Source organism: Silene latifolia, chromosome X, assembly GCF_048544455.1.
Source record: "Silene latifolia isolate original U9 population chromosome X, ASM4854445v1, whole genome shotgun sequence".
In the NCBI taxonomy this organism is placed as follows: Eukaryota; Viridiplantae; Streptophyta; class Magnoliopsida; order Caryophyllales; family Caryophyllaceae; genus Silene; species Silene latifolia.
Window position 1 is genome coordinate 158,640,765 of NC_133537.1, and position 21,536 is coordinate 158,662,300.

The following is a 21,536-nucleotide window of genomic DNA, read 5'->3' on the forward strand; positions in this document are numbered from 1 at the left end:
GACATTACTGTCGGTTGACGGTGGTGATCAGTTGATCCCTTGAGGTCACACCTATAGGATGGAACCCAAATAATTTCTGATCAAATGTATTTGATACGGGTTGATCAAGTCCCTGATATTTATATATGTATATTTAATATATATATATATATATATATATATATTTAGTTGTGTGAGTTTGTTGAGGTTGAGTTTAGAACTCGAGTCAACGCAAGTTTATTATTCAATTAAGCGATGATTGACTAATGAAATTTTATATCTTATTGTAATGTGACTAAATAAGATTTAATTTAATAATTAAGAGTTAATTCATTAAATTAATCGAGGTTTGTATATATTTTGAGGTAGTGGTAATTGGTTAATATATTTACAAAGAAGTTGTAAATTAATTAAATTGGGTATTGTAAGACCCATTATATATTGATATAATGGTAAAATATTAAGTGTAAAGTACTTATTAATTTGTGTCATATAATTTTTATATGATCACATTAATACTTAATTATACAAGATAATTAAGCATACGATTTAAACGTATTTGTCGGACAAATACGGAAAATCAAAACGGGCCTATTTTGCATAGGTGACCAGTTTTTTAGTAGAAAAGCATAATGATGTTTGTTCTTTTCTAAAATCACACTTTACTAGTGAAAGTGACTAGTCCTACAAGCGTTAATCATTATGCATTCCACTAACACACTACCCATTATGCATGACATTATTTTAGTGAAAAATTTACCCACTTAAGGGGTGTGTGCCGTGAAGAACAAGTGTGAGAGATAAGAAAAGTGTTTTCATTTTTCCTCTATAATTCACATGCAAACCTCTCACTATTATCTCACTACAACCATATTAGATTATCTAATTACTAAGGTAGTAATTCAAATAATATTAAGGGTTATTACTTAAATTATCTAGTTAATGAAATTAGTAATTATTGGGTGAAATATTGGGTCCAACATATTGGAGAACTTCTAGTCTTGAAGTTTGGAGGATCATTCCTAATCTTATAGCTCAAGAACAAGTGAAGGAAGGAGTCCTTACTTTTGCCCAATATTGCGTCTGACCAATGTAAGAAAAATCGTTTTCTCCTTATTTTGTTATGCATGCACTAGATACACATAAATATAAATTATGGGTAATTTATAAAATTAATTAGATGAGTCTAATAGGGGTATATGAACCTAACAATTGGCATCAAGAGCTTTGGTGTTGCATGCATAATCGGTTTGGTTTTTCCGAGTTAAATGTAACTTAATTAAAACTAGTTATTTTGTGATTTATAAGGATAAAGCCACGAAAATTTTTGCATGTTATACATTCTGGTTCTAAAATATTTTTAGGTCATATTGATGATTTATGGAAGATTATTGCTTATTTTAATGTTTTTTAGTGAAATAATTACATTTTTATGAGTAAAATGAGTTTTTATTTATTAAAAATCGTTAAACTTCACTACTAGCCGTGATTTTTTAGTATGACCTCACATGCATATTTTATGTATTTTATGTAAAATTTTGTATTAATGTGATTAATATTGCATGATTTATGATTTTTATGTGATAAAATTGGTATAAATGGAGGTTAAATGACTAAAAATAGTTAAACTTCGAAATAGGCCATGAAATTTTAATATGTTGTCACATGCATATTTTACAGATTGTATGTATAATTTGAGATAAATATGATTTATTATGCATGATTTATAATTTTCATGGTTAAAATGATATAAATAGTGACTATTTTTAGCAAAAATAGCTAAAACAAATTTTATGGCATGAAATTTTTCCTTAATGTTGTAGATATGATATGAACATCAGATCTACAGTTGCATGATTAATTTTGATTGATTTGTTATGTTTATTGTTTTTTATGTGATAAAATCGATAAAAGGGCAACTTTATTAGTCATAAAAATTAATTCGAAATTTTGGTTGAAATTTTGCCATTTCCAGGTTCTGGAAATTATTTAAGAATGTTCAAAATTTTGATTTTGATTTTTCGATAATGTTTATGTTTAATTTGGAATTAAAAGGTAACAGTTATGATTTACACGATTTATTAATGAAATAAATTATAAATATTTTTTGGGCAAATTTTATGGAGTTTTTGGAATCTTGGTAATATTCCAGTATTTACAAAATGTGATTTCGAATTTTTCCAATTTTTTATGATTAGCTGGGAATTATTTCATAATTGTTATGATTATAAGAAATTTAATAAGCAATAATTGAAAAACCAAGTTGAATTATAGTCAAAAAATTGAGCGAAGACTAATTTTTGAGTCTTAAGAGAGTTAGGATAATTAACTTGGGCTTAAATTTTATTTAAGTATTGATTTATGATTTTAATAAGTTATTATCACGCATTTCCATAAAACCGGATTATATACGATATTAGGTATAAATAGGGCGATTTGGCACATTAATTTGGCATGTTAGATCATATAATAATGCTGCATTTTTCATTGATGAATGTCATATGTTATTTATATAATTTCGAATTATGTAATTTTTATCTTAGTGTGGTCTTAGTTTTTAATTGGTATTACCCGTAATGAATGAAAATATCGATTTGGTTGTAATTTTAATGTGATTTCGCATCACCGTTTTGTAATTTAATAGATTTAAATTTTTATTACAAATGTATAATAGGAATAGCTATGTATTTTTATTATTATTTTGTAATTCCGGAGTTTCCTAAAGACGGAGCCATTCAGAAAGGAGTTCCGGTCAAGACAGTGTTTTCGTTGGGAGGCGTGTCACTTGAAGTTCAAGGGACCAAAGGAGTTGGTTTCCAAATTTGTAAATAGAATATTAGATTTTCTATTTTAGGAAGGCCATACTAGGATGTTTATTTATTGATTATGCATTTTTCATTATATGTTGCATGCATTGCCAAATCGCCATTAACAACACATGCATATCATATCAAGTATTCGACCGTGTCAATTATAATTATCGTTAGTTCTAAAATTTAGTTCACTTAAATTTGATAGATAATAAATTGACAATACCTTCATTTTAAAAGATTGAGACTTAGCCTTACCAAATAGTAGGAACCCATGGATCTCAATTTCATAAAGGGTAAAATACGATTTTTCGGGGTGCTCTCTATTGACATTGGGTAAGTGGGGTAATAAAATGTTATTACACTTCGAAATTTGGTTGATCTCAACGAAAGTATTAGATGAACTTAACGTAAATTTATCGACCGAGAGTTCTAATCGTAGAATCGGTTAAAAGGGTTAACCCACCAAGATTATATTAGCAAGAGGTGTAGAGGGCCCGTAGGCTCACATCCAAGATAAATATGAATTTTGGGTCTCGGAATCGTTTATATAATTGGGGGAAGGTCATTATATAAATGCTAAAACATACTTAAATGTTTTATATATTATGATGAATGTTGTTTTTCCCCACTATTTCGTTGTTTTTTTAATGTTGTTCTATTTCAATACTCCTACTCATATGCGATATCATTCGATTGTAACACAAGTCTCTGCTAAACCACTATTGCTAACGACAAAGTATATCTTTCTTAAAATGAACCGTATCTTAGATTGTGGACTAGCTCCATAGGAATCGTTCTATTCCATAAAACTCCATGGGAGTTGTCCTATGTCATATAAGATTAGCATCTTAAAATTCCTAACATACCTATGTATGATTTCTTGTGAAGAACTATGACTAGGGCTAATGATTAGTCAAAATATGTTTTGATTATATCTTCTATGCATCCATGGTTCAAAAGTCTTATTGCTCAACCTAAACACTTGTCATCAAGCACTTAAGCTGTTAAGAATATGGCAATGTTAAATTGGTAAATTGATTTGTTAGAAATTTTGATTGACCAAATACCACGATAGACTTCATCCTTGTGAAGGATTAACTAGGAATTTATATGAAGATAAGTCTTCATCAAGTAGAAATTCTTGAAGTGAGTGGGAGCAATAAGAAGTAAAGTTCCTATCTTAATTGTGAAGGATAGAACTAGGCTCCAAAGAGAAGGTGTTAGACACTAAAATAGAGACGAACCCCAAATCAGTAAACATCAAGGAAGTTGGTCGTGTGACTCCAATATATTCCTTCTTGAATATCTATGACATTGACATTGCATTATTGCCAAACACCACATCATGAGTATTTGATACAAATTTATAGATTTCATCATATTTGGCATTATCATGTGATAACTAGCAAGAATAAGTTCCGAAATTTGCATGAATGGAACTAGGGTAGTTGCCATTTTATCCATGAACATATGAATGTTGTAGTGTACTCATTTTAGTTTTGTATTTATAAATGTACCTCAATAATTGTTATGATGTACAATAACTCAAAATAAGAATATAATTCAAGTTTTTGTGGAAAAACGCAAAAAGGGTTTCTCTATTGTGCAATTAAAACAACCATTGTGCCTTAATACACCACCATTAAGTTTTTGGTGAGACCATACAAATAAAGGAAATTATATTCAAATTAGAAATAAAATGTCATATATACAAGACTCAAGTTGGTGACCCCAAATCATTTCTCATTTCTCGATTGAAAAAACACATTTAGAAACTAGTTTTGACTAGTCTCCCAAACCGCTTGATTGGGAATCTTTTGGTATGTGCGAATCTTGTATTCATAGCAAGTTAATTCATGACTTTTTCTGCAAAAGGATTGTGAATAGAGCAAAATATTCGCCCAATTTACACTTTGAAGTGTATGGTCGAATACAACTTCAATCAAAAAAGGTTATTACTTTTTCATCTCTTTTACCAACAAACTAGGTAGATACTAGGTATCCACTTAATGAGGTAAGAAGAGAAATTCTTTGAATAAGTTCAATGAATGTTTAAAAGGTATCAAAACCTACAGATTATAAAACCAAAGTATTAGTACTTTGTACAGGTTGGGAACAATAAAGTGATGACTTTTATCTGTACCAAAAGAGTATGATATCGTATCGCAAGTTCACTTTCATTATGATATGATTGAATCTTTACATTACATTTGGAGGTAGTTTCTGTTATAAAATTTGCCTAGCATTTAAAATTTTTGCACTAATATAAAACATGATTAAAGCAATCATCTACTTTTTATATGAGATATGGTTAGTCATGGTACCTAAATTGTAGCTTGTTTCGATAGTAAACATGTTCTCATTTTTCCTACATGATCGCGAGAACGAAGGGTTTGTGGCTCGTGATGCTGTCTATTAAGAAAAGAGGATTATTTCTTAAAGACAGAGTGGGAGAAAATGTTCAAGAGCCACAAACGTAGAATAAGACGTAGGAAGATGTTCCTTCTTGGTCAAAATCATTAATTATTTCTTCAAAATATAAGGTGGACAGGAGTCATGTTATTTTGGAAGTAACAAACCTGTAACTTATTAAGATGTTTTGTCTAGTTTCAACTTTGCAAAAGTCCGAACTGAACATGAACATTAAGATGTTTCCATGACTTTGTTGATTGGTGGTAAGAGGTTTACACCAATTGCAACGCTTCGTTAAATTTCGAATTTCATAAGATTTGACTGTTGGATTTTAAAATCATCTTGCATGAGTTTTGTAAATCGCAACTATCCTAAGGTAGGATACGAACTTAAAAAGAAATCTTAAGTAGAAGTCTAGGAGTTGAATGGTGTGTTTTAGTCATGTAATAAAATTTTCTCGATTTGTCGAGTAGTTTTGTTTATACATGAAGTTTAGTGGGAGTACGGTGGTATTATTAGTCTTATATGTGAATGACATATAGATCACCTTGAGTGATAAAAGACTTAGGAGAAGAATAATACATCTCTAAGATATCCATTTCGATGGATATTAGCATAAAATTAATATTCTTATGTTAATAAGAATCTTGACAAGTTCAAAGGTGTTGAACATGTAGAAATTAAATCCACATGCTTCCGCTGCGAGATTAATTCATTACGCTAAGATGTATTACCATTCTTAAACCTCGTATACTTGGAGTATGGCGAGATGTTACAAATCGTATCTTGGAGAGAAGTCTGTATATAGCCACATAGTTCATTAGTTAGTACTCAGGAAGTACTAAAGATATGAAGCTAAATATTTAGAATTGAAATGGATTTATGTGCACGGAGTTACATAAAAATCATATTCTAAACACATAAGGATGATTAGAGAACCATCTTGGATATATTATTTAAGGAGGATATCTGTTAGGAACATCCTAGGCAGTTGAACAATAGGATATACACAGCGAAAATTTAGTACACTTGCAATAATGTCATATGCAAGAAGGAAGGGATGATATTAGGATTCAATTTCATGAATTGGAGGAACTATGGTAGTTCGTTCCAATAATCGAAGGTCCTATCCCTACACACTGTGAGGACAGTGGGAGTTATTTAAGGCAAGAGAGCCTATATCTAGATTGGATCTAGACACGTACTCAAAAGGTTTTTATAATAAAGATTATACATAACAATGGGAAATAGTATATTGTAAGGTTAGGAAGAGTGCCAGGTGTTGCTGGGACTTACTAACCAAAGGCCTTTTCACAGGCTTAAATGATAAGTCATGTCATTTCAATTGAGTTGAAATGTGGAATTATATACAAAATGGAAAATGGATTATAGATTATGTAGTAATTGATATGTTATCAATTTTACATATGTGATAATGCATTCATCGTTTGAGTTTTATTAAAAACTCTTTTATTACTTTGTTAAATCCAAATAGATTGTAAGGACAACGTTGAACCCTATTAAAGTGAACTGGATTAACATAGTATTGGCCCCTAGTTGCTTATATGCGGTGACGTCTCGAAGTGGCTAGAGTGTGATGCGATTGATGGCAAGTTCAAGTGCCATAGAGTCATAAGGGATGACTACACGATCACATAGGCACACTGTATGGGACATTCTGTCGGGCAGTGACCGCTTACAGAGTTTTGGTAATTTTATAAATCCTGGTCGTGGCAAGAGCTACTATAGTATTCTTTTGGGTCGATTATTTGACTAGAGATTGTTCGCCCAAGGTGGCACGGTTTCTGAGTGACATTGATTTATGCTCCACGATTTTCGTAACTGAGGTCAAATGGGCATCTTTTGGGTCATGATGAGTTGTGGCTGTTCGAAGGGAATAGTGCGATAGGAATTGTCCATCCCCTTGTCAGGGTTATCTGAAATTTCAGGGCCACTCGAGGAGTAGTGAACTGAAAATGCATGGCCACGCTCGGAAGGTATCTACGGTAGATATTTCCGATCAGACAGTTACTCTCCAGATCGAGAAAACCACTCAAGATATGATCAAATGCAAGTACGACCTGCATGACACCTTGCATTGAGTGGGAGATGATGAAATAAGACAAGAGAATTGGTGACGCACACTTGTCTCGGACAAGTGGGAGATTGTTGGAGTATGTGTCCTCGACAATACTGCGATCACATGTATAAATCTCATGATAAGAATACGTAAGGGATGATTCAGTATATAGTCAACTGATCAACATTAATAGATTTGGCTAACTAGAGTTCGACATTACTGTCGGTTGACGGTGGTGATGAGTTCATCCCTTGAGGTCACACCTATAGGATGGAACCCAAATAAGTTTTGATCAAATGTATTTGATACGGGTTGATCAAGTCCCTAATATTTATATATGTATATTTAATATATATATATATATATATATATATATATATATATATATATATATATATATATATATATATATATATATATATATATATATATATATATATATATATATATATAGAGAGAGAGAGAGAGAGGGGAGGCCGAATCCGGTGAGGCCGTTAATTATGGCGAGGCGGCCGGCCTCACCAAATTGTTACATTGGACTGATTTCCAATTGTTCATTGGGCTAGAAATTTGGGGTCTTTCATAATCTTTTCATTTAGGCCAAAATACTTCCTCTCTCTAAACTAAAACAGACCCAAATTCTTTACCTTCTTCTTTAGTTTACACAAGTTACCAGATTCTCTCACTACAAAAACAACAAAACAATTTCGCGCAAAGTTCCCCAAATTTTTCGTTTTCGGAGAATCAAAGCATCAATTTTCATCAAAACAACATCGAATTAAGCAATTTTAGAAGAAGATTTCATCAAATTAAGCAATTTCAGCAAAAGATTTCGAGCATTTTTGAGGTAATTTTATAATTTTTATCAAAATTGAGCATATTCATATAATTTTGTTAATTCAATAATAAATTGATGATATAAGGCCCGATTGATCGAAAAATTCAATAATAAATTGATGATATAAGGCTCGATTGATCGAAATTGAACGAAAAAAACAGTAATCTAGGAAAATCAATGCGCGCTTTAGAAAAAAGAGCAAAAGCATGAAAAACACGAAGAATTGAGGATGAGGACGACGAAACAAACCAGAATTGAGATCACTTTCAAGAGTGTGAATATTAGTGATTTGCATTTGTTCTTCGACGGAAATCTTAGCAGCTTGATCTTCGACATCTGTTTGGAGTAATAATTACAGTTAGTTACGGTTTGCAAATGGGAGGAGAAGAAGATGACGACCGCCATTATCGATGGGAGGAAGCTTCTCGAGGAAGTGTTAACAATGGCGAAAGTAAAGGGAGGAAAGTCATCATTTTGTCACCGAATCGCCGCCATTCTCGCTGTCGCTCTTAACTTCGCTTTCGTTGCTTTTAATTCTCGGAGACGACGCCGAAAATCGAAAGGTTTAGCTGTTTTTAATCAAGTTTAATTAAATTATCGCTCAGTTTGTCCTTTTGTTTACTGTTTGTTGATTTGTGTTAGGTAATATTGTGCTATAGATAGTTAGTAGGCGGAATTGTTTATGTGAGATTGATTTTCTTGTTTTCGGATGAATTTTGTGTATTCCTCCATTGTTGTAAGATGAATGAAGAGAGAGATAGAGAAAGAGAGAGAACCCGTATCGTTCATGTGAGTACGGAGAGTTTTCATATAGTGCAAGTATTCCTCCATTGTTGTTGTACTGGTGAAGCTTCAGTATACGGAGAGAGAAGATGAATGCGAGTTGTAAATTGTAATGATCGTTTGAATTTCCAATTTGCGGATGAAGTGTGTATGAAATATTGAAATTGTGAGTCGATTAGGTTATATACGCGCCATACTCAACCTGTTTTTGGATTTCCCCATAATTAAAAAGTACATGATCTCAACCAATTATGATCAACTTATATCATTGTATTATGCAGGTAAGCTTGGCTTACCATGCCTTAGAGACTTGTGAAACTCATTGAAATTTGGTCCCCTAATTCCTGTTGTAGTAGTTTACGTCTCCGTCTGATTGTCCCCTGAGCATTGCATAGTGAGCAAACTTGAGACTCAACTTTTCTCGTTTCTGAATGTTTATGCTTAAGGTTCCTGCAGGATCATTATTTTACTGCTTTTGCATCATTAGAGTTCTGAATTTGGAAGCTGGTACCTTATTTTTTTTCGGTAAAAAGTAAGTATATTACTGAAAAATCGTCAACATACATCAAGTAGATTAGTGGTCAAAAGACCCAACCTAAAAATACTTGCACTAGTCTATAGCGGCCCAAAAAGCAGCCCAAACCGACAACAAAACCACATTCATCTAGACACATCCTTATCAGTAAACAACACGACACCAGGGAAATATCACTTTCCTCTTTTCGTCTCACATTCCTTCAAATTGATCTTCACAGTCTGCAATCAATGGCGATTTTGTAATCTCTCCAGAAGGTCATTGTCTCGCAGTCCCAGATTCTCAGGAAACCTCAAGGTACGATCCATTACCTCTTTGATGATCAACTTTACAAGTTTGCTTGGTGTTATCAGGATTAAATCGTGTTTACTTAACTTGCATGAAACACTTGTATTCTTATTTTCATACTTACAATGACCTGTATAAAACTAGACTGTTTTTAGAAAGTATAGCAAGTTTTTTAGAAAGTAAAGCAAGTTCTAGATTCACATTAACACACTAACACTCTTTTGTCGGCAATTACATGATTCAATCAGAAATTCATGAAGTACTAGATACAAATTTTATTTTGCTCTTTTTCTTAATTTGTAAATCTTAGGCCTTATTTTGTGAATTTTACAGCTTGTTTTGTGAAACTGGAAGCCAATATTGTAAAAATTCTTCACAAGTGGTTGAAATTACCTATTTTGCTTTTTTTTTTTGGTGAATCTCAGACCTTGTTTTGTGAATCTTAGAGCTTGTTTTGTGAACCTGTAAGTTAATATTCTGAAACTTGGTCGTAAATGGTTGAAATCACCTATTTTGCTCTTTTTCTTATTTTGTGAATCTTAGACCTTATTTTGTGAATCTCAGAGCTTATTTTGTGAAGCTAGAAGATAACTCTTTTGTCGGCAATTACATGATTCAATCAGAAATTCATGAAGTACTAGATACGAATCTTATTTTGCTCTTTTTCTTATTTTGTGAATCTTAGGCCTTATTTTGTGAATTTTCTGACTTGTTTTGTGCGAAAGCCAATATTGTAAAAATTCTTCACAAGTGGTTGAAATTACCTATTTGTTTTTTTTTTGTGAATCTCAGACCTTGTTTTGTGAATCTTAGAGCTTGTTTTGTGAACCTGTAAGTTAATATTCTGAAACTTGGTCGTAAATGGTTGAAATCACCTATTTTGCTCTTTTCCTTATTTTGTGAATCTTAAACCTTATTTTGTGAATCTCAGAGCTTATTTTGTGAACCTAGAAGATAACTCTTTTGTCGGCAATTACATGATTCAATCAGAAATTCATGAAGTACTAGATACGAATCTTATTTTGCTCTTTTTCTTATTTTGTGAATCTTAGGCCTTATTTTGTGAATTTTACAGCTTCTTTTGTGAAACTGGAAGCCAATATTATAATAATTCTTCACAAATGGTTGAAATTACCTATTTTGCTTTTTTTTTGTGTGAATCTCAGACCTTGTTTTGTGAATCTTAGAGCTTGTTTTGTGAACCTGTAAGTTAATATTCTGAAAAATGGTTGAAATCACCTATTTTGCTCTTTTCCTTATTTTGTGAATCTTAGACCTTATTTTGTGAATCTCAGAGCTTATTTTGTGAACCTAAAAGATAATATTCTGAAACTTGGTCATAAGTGATTTAAATCACCTATTTTGCTCTTTTTCTTATTTTGTGAATCATAGGCCTTGTTTTGTGAATTTTACAGCTTCTTTAGTGATACTAGTAGGCAATATTGTAAAAATTATTCATAAATGGTTGAAATTATGTATTTTGCTCTTTTTTTGTGAATCTCAAACCTTGTTTTGTGAATCTTAGGCCTTATTTTATGAATTTTACAGCTTGTTTTGTGAAACTGGAAGCCAATATTGTAAAAATTCTTCACAAGTGGTTGAAATTACCTATTTTGCTTTTTTTTTTTTTGTGAATCTCAGACCTTGTTTTGTGAATCTTAGAGCTTGTTTTGTGAACCTGTAAGTTAATATTCTGAAACTTTGTCATAAATGGTTGAAATCACCTATTTTGCTCTTTTCCTTATTTTGTGAATCTTAAACCTTATTTTGTGAATCTCAGAGCTTATTTTGTTAACCTAAAAGATAATATTCTGAAACTTGGTTATAAGTGGTTTAAATCGCCTATTTTGCTCTTTTTCTTATTTTGTGAATCATAGGCCTTGTTTTGAGAATTTTACAGCTTGTTTAGTGATACTAGAAGGCAATATTGTAAAAATTATTCATAAATGGTTGAAATTATGTATTTTGCTGTTTCTTTTTGTGAATCTCAAATCTTGTTTTGTGAATCTTAGAGCTAATTTTGTGAACCTAGAAGACAATATTCCGAAACTTGGTCATAGGTGGTTGAAATCACCTAATTGCTCTTTTTCTTATTTTGTGAATCTCAGACATTGTTTTGTGAATCCTAGAGCTTGTTTTGTGAAGCTAGAAGATAATATTCCGAAACTACGTGAATTTTCACATAGCAATCTCATTCTTTATGTCCCTTTTTAATAGTAATTATGTATATTCGTAGAAATTATAATTTTTCCAAAAAAGTATCTAATTTAAGGTTTAACTCTTCACAGGGGATACATCGGAAGAAGAGGAAGAAGTGGAAGAAGTAGAGAATAGAGAATGATGTACGTGTGAGGATGATGATGATCGAAGACACGCAAGTTTTAAATATGTTTTATTCTTTTCTACGTTTGATTTATTTTGGGTTTTTTTTTTGGTTGTAAACTTAAGCATTTGGTCACTTGGTTTTGTTTAGCGAAGGAATTTACGCAATTGTGTGAACCTTGAAGGTCATTTTTAATGAAACTTGGACCTTAATGTGTGTGAAATCTCGTTTACTTACGAAGTTTTGTTGTTTCCTATTTTGTGAATCCTACACCTTAATTTGTGAAACTGTAAGGTGTTTTCGTGAAACTTGGACTTAAATGTGTGCAATTGTTTACTTACGAAGTTTTTATTTTCTTATTTTGTGAAGCGTACACCTTAATTTGTGAAACTTAGACGTTATTGTGTGAATCTTAGACTTTAATTTGTGAAACTGGAAGATGATTTTGAGAAACCTAGACTTAAATGTGTGAAATCGTTTACTTTGAACAACGATCTGAATTTTTGCCTTAATACAAAGATGTAGGATTCACAAATTGTGAATCCTACACACGTTTTTTTGTGAATCCTACACATTACTTTGTGAAACTTAGACACAGACTAAATAATTAATAAGCAATTCATTATGAAAAGTTAATACATCGACACCAATAGGACCGTGGAATACAATATTTGAAGGTCACACTAATACAAGTTACAAGTTAAGCAACATAACATCTGGTATTCGCCATTAACAAGCTATAAGTGTCACTTCCTTTTCCCGTTATAAAGATGGCACGAGACAGAAAAAGTATATCCATAACTAGCCTTCTGAATCAACGGACCTCCGCTATTGAACACATGTCCATCTCAGAAGGATCATTTGCTTACAAAACGACTTCAAATCATCCCGCCAACACGGAAAATTTTATTATTAATGAAACACCTATGCCATCAAAAACAAGTAATAATAGACTTATTTACGAAATATTCACCCACGTTATGAACACATGAACTTCACATCATTTTTAAGACAAGGAAGTGTACCTTTTTAGATTTTTTATTCCATTTAAGAAGTTCTAACATTATCAACATTCGATACTCCGACAACTTCTACAAAAAGAGTGACGTATATTAATGAAGTATACACAACCTTAATTATGTGGAAAGGGTTTAGGGTTGGATTAGGAACCCTGGACTTAATTTTGTGAACCCTGGACTTAATTTTGTGTATCCTAAACCAGATTTTGTGAATCTAACACCTAAACAAGTGACATTGGACATATATTAACATTGATAAATATATTATAATCGTATATTTATATTTGTTCATCTATGTGGGAGTCGAACCCACACCTTGCGCAATAGCACAATGCTCTACCTTTTGAGCTAATAGATGATAAGTACATATAATGCACCAACAAATAATAAACACATGAAACATGATACATCAACCTCATATAATTATTTCTTACTAAGAAATTAACCAATTTAAGTCCCAAGTTCACATAACCGGGTCCAAGCTTCACAAAGTCAAGTTTAGATTTCACAAAGTCAAGCTTAAGTTTGACAAAATCAAGTTTCACAAAATCTGGTCTAGGATTCACATAATCTAGTCTAAGCTTCACAAAATCAAGTCCAGGTTTCACAAATCAGGTCTATGTTTGACAAAATCAGATTTCGCATAATTAGGTCTAGGGTTCACATAATCTACTCCAAGCTTCACAAAATCAAGTCCAGGTTTCACAAAATCAGGTCTATGTTTGAACTTTATTTTGTGAATCTTGGACCTAATATTGTGAATCTTGGAGCTAATATTGTGAATCTTGGAGCTAATCTTGTGAATCCTGGACCTAATTTTGTGAACCCTGGACCTAATACTGTGAATCTTGGACTTGATTTTGTGACTTGGGGCTAATCCTTGTTTATTTTTTGACAACTCATTTGGGCACGAAATGATCTCCATATTAACACACGGCTCAGGCAGCTGAAGCCCAAGTTTAATCGTCTGATTTTCAGAATCTTCACTCAACAAGATCACCTGCATTGTACACTCCATAAATGACATATTATTGGATCAAAGATCCCGCCAACACTAAAATGCAGGCTGAACTGAAGAATTGTTAATGTCCTAATCTTTGGAAGTTGGTTAGTTGATGCAGGGAACAACAAAGTCTGAGAACACCAAAATTGAAATAGTGATTGTGTAGGTCACTTAATTCTACACTAAAACAGGAAAAACACTGAGGCAGGATGCGAAGTTAGAAAATTGCATAAAATTACTGCTTATAATAGTTGGTAGGAAATGCAAGTCTGAGAACTCACGGCTTCAAGCATTTAGACCTCTTACAAGTACATCGTTTGTTATAATCAGTAGTTTCTCCAACGATTTCTGGTTTTTTCCTGAAGAATTGATTTACAAAACTGAATTAATGAAAACAATCTAAGTGCAGACATTTTTAGCGAAAAATAGCTACCACAGTACCACACATACCTCTTTTTTATAGAACTATGAGGGAACGCAGTTTCTTCACTAAATGTAGAGTTCTCACGCGCATTTTCATCCAGGTAAGAACTGTTTTTCTGTACTTCAGAAGCTTTACCCACAACTTTTCAAGGCAATGGGTCAAGAGAATCGCGAGGGTTGCCTACTGATAATCTTCTACACGTCAAATTTTCTCTCTCGATAAATATTTTATCGTTTCCTATAGTAGCTAGAACATTCAAATTTTCTCTCTTGATAACTATGTGAACCTTGTACATGATCTTGTGAAACTTGGTCAAGATCTTGTAAACCTTAAATGTCAAACTCAACAACACTGGTTGATGTCAAACTATTTCAACCTGTAAGAGCGAAATTTGTGGAAGTTTAACTAGGGGGTAAAACGGACTTAATTCAGTACCTCAACTTGGCGTTGTAATGATTGTACGTAATTAATGATTTCATCTAACATGACTTCTTTTCCCGTAACCTGTAAAAACAGTTGGTTAAATTAGAAACTACGAATGTAAACCAGATTTTTACTAATCCTAGAACCAGATATCAAGTATCAACCTTATTGCAAGTTGCAACCAGGTACCAGGTCTTGGAGAAACTTCGTCGTCTCACTGATCTTTTCCCTCCTGACCTATCAACCAGACATAATCATCAATTATCACGACGAAGATCAGTGAGAGGATGAAGTCGAGTGAAGAGAACGAGTAAACCAAGAGCGAAACTTAGTAATTGAACTAATTTAATAAGTTTGTGACCAAAACTTAAGAGATTAAGCAACAAAAATTATGTGAACTTTCAGTTTAAAAATTCTTTTTTCCTTACATTTTATCATGTTGGAATACATCATTTAGACGAAATTTGAGTGTGTTATAACTTATGTCACCAAGATGCAAAAACTTTCAAAACTTTAGTTGAAAAGGTCAGAAATACGAGTGCCACAAATAAAATCCCCAGGGCACTAAAAGCCATATCTGATATGTAGATTTTAGTAAAATGGCATGATACAAATTCATAATATGGATATACTCTGCATGCTATTAGTTCGCCTTGCTAAGGGTTGAGAGCAATAGCCCGGTTGTGGAAGGTATTTCACAGTCTTTCCATACTAAACTCCCTTGAAACGAGATAAATAATGGTAATTGCAAAGCAACGGTAAATAATTAATAATCGAGAAGGTGGGTTGGTTTAGAAGAAGCAGTTAGGGAAATTGTAAGAAAGCGCACAAGACACATATGAAGCTTTATCCCGCTATGATTTCATTTAATTTCTAACAAGTCCAACGTCAGTATTTAGAACACCAAGTTGAAAAACACTAAAATAATTAGTCAGCTAGAAAATATATACGGAGTAGCTTACAGTCGCAGCACTTCTAGGTTTAACGAAATTAGGCTCGTAATTCATATAAAGTGAACTAGGTGGTGAAGAGGCAGTCTATGATTCACAAAATAAGAAAAAGAGCAAAATAGGTGATTTCGAACATTTTATGACCAAATTTCACAATATTACCTTCTAGTTTCACAAAACAAGCTCTAAGATTCACAAAATAAGGTATATGATTCAAAAAATAAGAAAAATAGGAAAATAGGCGATTTTGACCATTTATGACCAAGTTTCACAATATAAGGCCTAGGAATCACGAAACAAGGTCTATGATTCAGAAAATAAGAAAAGGAGCAAAATAGGTGATTTCGACCATTTTATGACCAAATTTCACAATATTACCTTCTAGTTTCACAAAACAAGCTCTAAGATTCACAAAATAAGGTATATGATTCACAAAATAATAAAAGGAGCAAAATAGGCGATTTTGACCATTTATGACCAAGTTTCACAATATAAGGCCTAGGATTCACGAAACAAGGTCTATGATTCACAAAATAATAAAAAAAGCAAAATAGGTGATTTCGACCATTTTGTGACCAAATTTCACAATATTACCTTCTAGTTTCACAAAACAAGCTCTAAGATTCACAAAATAAGGTATATGATTCACAAAATACTAAAAGGAGCAAAATAGGCGATTTTGACCATTTATGACCAAGTTTCACAATATAAGGCCTAGGATTCACGAAACAAGGTCTATGATTCACAAAATAAGAAAAAGAGCAAAATAGGTGATTTCGACCATTTTATGACCAAATTTCACAATATTACCTTCTAGTTTCACAAAACAAGCTCTAAGATTCACAAAATAAGGTATATGATTCACAAAATAAGAAAAAGAGGAAAATAGGCGATTTTGACCATTTAAGACCAAGTTTCACAATATAAGGCCTAGGATTCACGAAACAAGGTCTATGATTCACAAAATAAGAAAAGGAGCAAAATAGGTGATTTCGACCATTTTATGACCAATTTCACAATATTACCTTCCAGTTTCACAAAACAAGCTCTGAGATTCACAAAATAAGGTATACGATTCACAAAATAAGAAAAAGAGGAAAATAGGCAATTTTGACCATTTATGACCAAGTTTCACAACCAAATTTCACAATATTACCTTGTAGTTTCACAAAACAAGCTCTAAGATTCACAAAATAAGGTATATGATTCACAAAATAATAAAAGGAGCAAAATAGGCGATTTTGACCATTTATGACCAAGTTTCACAATATAAGGTCTATGATTCACAAAATAATAAAAAGAGCAAAATAGGTGATTTCGACCATTTTGTGACCAAATTTCACAATATTACCTTCTATTAAGCATCACATAGATATGATCTTATGTTTAGAGTCGGGTCAGTTGCCCTTTCCAAGGTATCCTTTTTCATAGCTTCCTGTAACAAGAATTCAGCAAAACACTTGCCGGTTAAACAATTCGGTATTTACCAGTTACCACAATGGAGTATAATATTATCGGGTTATTTTGATTAACCTAACAAACATGTCTTTTAGTCGGATATAGGCCAGATCATTTCGGTTTGATGTTCTGGGTGCTATTACCGAATCATATAGAGATGAGGGTCCATTCGAATTAGCAAAATGCCGCCTTACTCAGATCGGATCAGGCCAGTTCAGGTTTCAGATATGGGCTTGTATATTTGGTTACGAGTCAAGTCAGGTGCCAGTTTGCGAGGTAAAACAAAATACATTTGACAGTCTACAGAATATAGGCGAGACTGTGAAAGCGACAAGATAACACTCTTACCTTCTAATATGAACGTGACGATTAGACGCTTTATTTTATGGGGAAAAAACATGAAAATTCCTAATTTCATACTTGATGAGCATGGTATGTGTCCCATTTCCATGAAGTTGGATTATGCTTAAACAGCAAAGAAAATAGAAATGAGAAAGACTAACCTCCAAGGGGAACCTGGTAAAAGCTGATTGAAAGTGACCTTTACAGACGATATGGAACCAGATCGTCAATACTGGGAGGGCAACCAGCAAGGGTGTAGAAGTCTTTACATTTTTTGTACTCAGCAATCCTAGCAATAAAAGGTGTGATATTACAAGACCGATAATTATGCGTTGATGTACATCTGGCCAGAAGGCAGCTCCACTTTCATACTTTCGGTCGTAGACATTGATAATCTAGGGAGAACAAAGCATAGAGTACCCGACCCGTTAATAAAATATTTAACAGTGCCTGGAATCATTTAAAAGAAACAATATTTGAGAAGATTGTACCTGATGACGAAAAACCAAGTAAGCAAACGCAAAGAAGACAATGATGAAAGGAAGAAGTCTAGGAAACCAGGATCCATTGCTTCATCCCGGTCTTGGTCAGTTTTAACCAATACTGTATTCTTAATATGAAACAATATTAGAGGAACTAATCTGAGGACTCCAGCGGCAACACTAGCCCAACCATCAACCATAATATAAGTAATGAAGAAAGTAGCTTTCATTGGTATTGACACCCCAATGGTTCTAGGAATTCTGCAGGGATACACAACATGATTATAATTTGCAGGACATCAGAACATCAGAAAAATGTGTTTCTCAATTTAAATTGCCAGAAATGTAAAGGTATAGTTGTATAGACAGAACCAAGCTACAAATGGGCTGATACGCACACCAAGTTTACAAAAGTTACCATTTTTCCATTTTGGACGACTCACTATTTCCATTTAAAATAAAAAAACTAACCTTGATCATAGTCTTATAATCATAATATTAACAAGGATGGATAAGTTAGACAACTATCATGACAGTAACGTTCAAAAAAGCAGAAATAAAACTCGTAAGTAAGACAACATTTAAAACTGGTTAGCATGATAAATTGGTTAACATGCCAGTGTGCGTAGAATACAAGAGCTAAACGCTATAACATGGGTATTGCTGAAAGTCGTAGCAGAGTTGCTATTTGTGTCATACTACAGATGAGACATTCTGTTATCTGCTTTTCCAAACTGAGTACAGTTCTAAGCTTTTGAATTACATTGAGGAATGGATGGAGGTCAAAATGAATAGAAATGATTACCTGATACTGAACTGCTAGAAAACGAACTTGGAGAAGAAATATATTGTTGATGTGATCAGTGCTTATGTGTATGCTAGTTGGATGCAACGCAATAAATGAAAATTTAAGAACTGTATACCTAGGCCTACCATATACCCAGGCCTACTGTGGTTGTTGATCAAATCAAAATGGAAAACAAGGCTAAGATGTGAACAAATGATGGAACATTCCCTGCAAAAAAAGGATATCAATTGGATCTTGAGAGTCCATACTACATAACTGTAATGTTTTATACGATTATTGGCTTATTTACATGATTATTATCTGCACAAAGTAGTCACTATTTATCCAAAAATGGTAATATAAAGTAGAATCACGAAAAATACTCTCCCATCATAGAACTATTGGTAGGTAAGGGGGAATTTTGTGAGAAAAGTCTGGTCGTACAAGTAGGAAGGTCGTAAAGGCGCAAAAGCAATGTGATCATCAAAACGTTCCTAGTATAAATCCACCTACTCTGATCACAATTAACAACCAATTTCAACAAACTCTTTCCTAATTCCTACACCAAACAAAACTTAAGAATGGAAAACGTAACAAAAGAAATCAGTGTCAAAATAACATCAACAGAATCAGTAAAACCATCAACTCCTACAATAAATCTAAAATAAAGACAGTAACCTCTGAAATGACGAACAAATCAAGTAGATTAACCTAAGAAGACAACAAATTGCTGGAACAGAAACTAAGTGATACCGCACAAACTAATAACAAATGACCGTATTTTTATTGGCAACAAATCGATTGAACACTTAAACACTAACACGTTTTAAAAGATAAAGGAGGTACTGAAATTCGATCAAACCTCAAAAAATGGAAAAGCATAGCAAAAGAACAGCGATAATAAGTAAATAAAAGGAAAGGTACATACGAAGAAGCGGAGAGATTGATGTAAACCTACAAACGAACAACGATAATAAGTAAATAAACTAGTTGAGCTTTAATTTATGAAATTAAATCAGTCGATTGAAAATTAGTGTGATTGAAACGGAATGAAAGCGGTATGGATCGAAATGTAAATTAGTTGATCGAAATTACCAAATTCCGGATGACAATGGCGGTAGAAAATCATAGTGATAATGGCGGTCGAAAAGTGATTTATTACGGTAAGAAAGGGGAAGGACCTTGAAAAAGAAGCGGAAAAATCGACTTCAATTGATTTTATGCGTTCATACTATGCTCGATTTTGATCAATAACGATTAAAACCTGCATTAAAATAAATTAATTAGTAATGCAAGTACAGTGATAATGGCGAAAACGAGATGAATCGGAGAAGACAGAATGAAAATTACGGATGAATTGAAATGAAAACTATTGAATCGAAAGTACCTAAGTTGAGGAGGATAATGGCGGATGAAAAGCTCACTATCAATGGCGGTCGGAAGCTCGGCGTTAATGGCGAGTGACGAGATGAAGATGAAGCTAAGCTGAATAGAGAGAAGGAGGACACCGTAAATGGCTTTGAGATGTAAGGTGTATGTGTTAGTTAATATAGGGACATGTGTCATAATCTGATGAGTTTACAATTTTTAGATCCAATGGTTTAGAATGGGTACAGCTACCTCACCCTAAGAAGGGTGCCTCACATGATTCAATTTATATATAGAAGAAGGATCAAGTGAGTCCACCCAAATTCAATGAGTCCATAAGTCCTCTTTAAGGCCATTGAAAAGATGAGATGAGGGGCTTAGATTGAAGGGAAAAAAGAAAGGGATTAGTGCAAAAAGAAGGTATTAATGCTAATGTAAGACACTCTTTCTCTCTCTACCTCACTTATCCACCTAATTAAAAATTAATTCACTATATAACAATTATTTTCACATCCACTTCTCTCTCATCTCACAAATATCCTTCCTCTAATCTCTCTAAAAACCCAAATAATTCAAAACCCAAAAAAATAAAAAATCCCCCCAAAAAATTTAAAACCCAATTACTTCCCCCACCAGATCCGCGACCGACCACCACGGCTAACCACCAAACCAGCTCACCACCACGGCCACCACCTCCTCTCCATCGACTCCCTCCTTCATGTCCAACAACCTGCCAACCACCTTTGCAGCCCTCACACAGCCGCACCATCCACCTCACCACGACCCCACATCCACAGCCACCAACCACCACCATCCCACCATCGCAAAAAAAAAAAAAAAAAAAAAAAATCTGAAACCCCGACACACCAAAGCCAACAGTCGACACCACCATTGCCGAAACCACCACCACGACCTCCAACTAAATCTGAAACCCCGACACCCTGACACCAACAACCCCAGATCTGCAACCCGACAACCCCGATAACGCCACCAGTCTGCCGTCGATTAACCACGCACCAGCCACCGTCTGCGTGGCTGCCAAGTGTCACTTCTCTCCTCCCTCGTTTAGAGGATGGTAGTTGTGGTGGTGGTGTGTTGGTGGAGGAAAGTCGAGTAGTCGGGTTGTAAATTTGGTGGTGTTTTTCAGATTTACATTCAAATCTTGTCTTCTCTCCTCCCTCTTGTTTTTTATTGTGTCGTTGATGTTGATGGTGATGATGTTGTTTTTT

General features: G+C 33.4%; 1 long non-coding RNA gene across 1 annotated transcript; it reads right to left on the bottom strand.

The window, feature by feature from the left end:
* Positions 1 to 17,228: 17,228 nt before the first annotated feature.
* LOC141621633 (uncharacterized) lies at positions 17,229 to 18,224 on the bottom strand. Its single transcript, XR_012532518.1, has 3 exons — positions 18,162 to 18,224; positions 17,832 to 18,065; positions 17,229 to 17,305 (listed from the first exon to the last, which is right to left on the bottom strand). It is a non-coding gene; the product is annotated as an uncharacterized LOC141621633 (long non-coding RNA).
* Between the last annotated feature and the right edge of the window lie 3,312 nt (positions 18,225 to 21,536).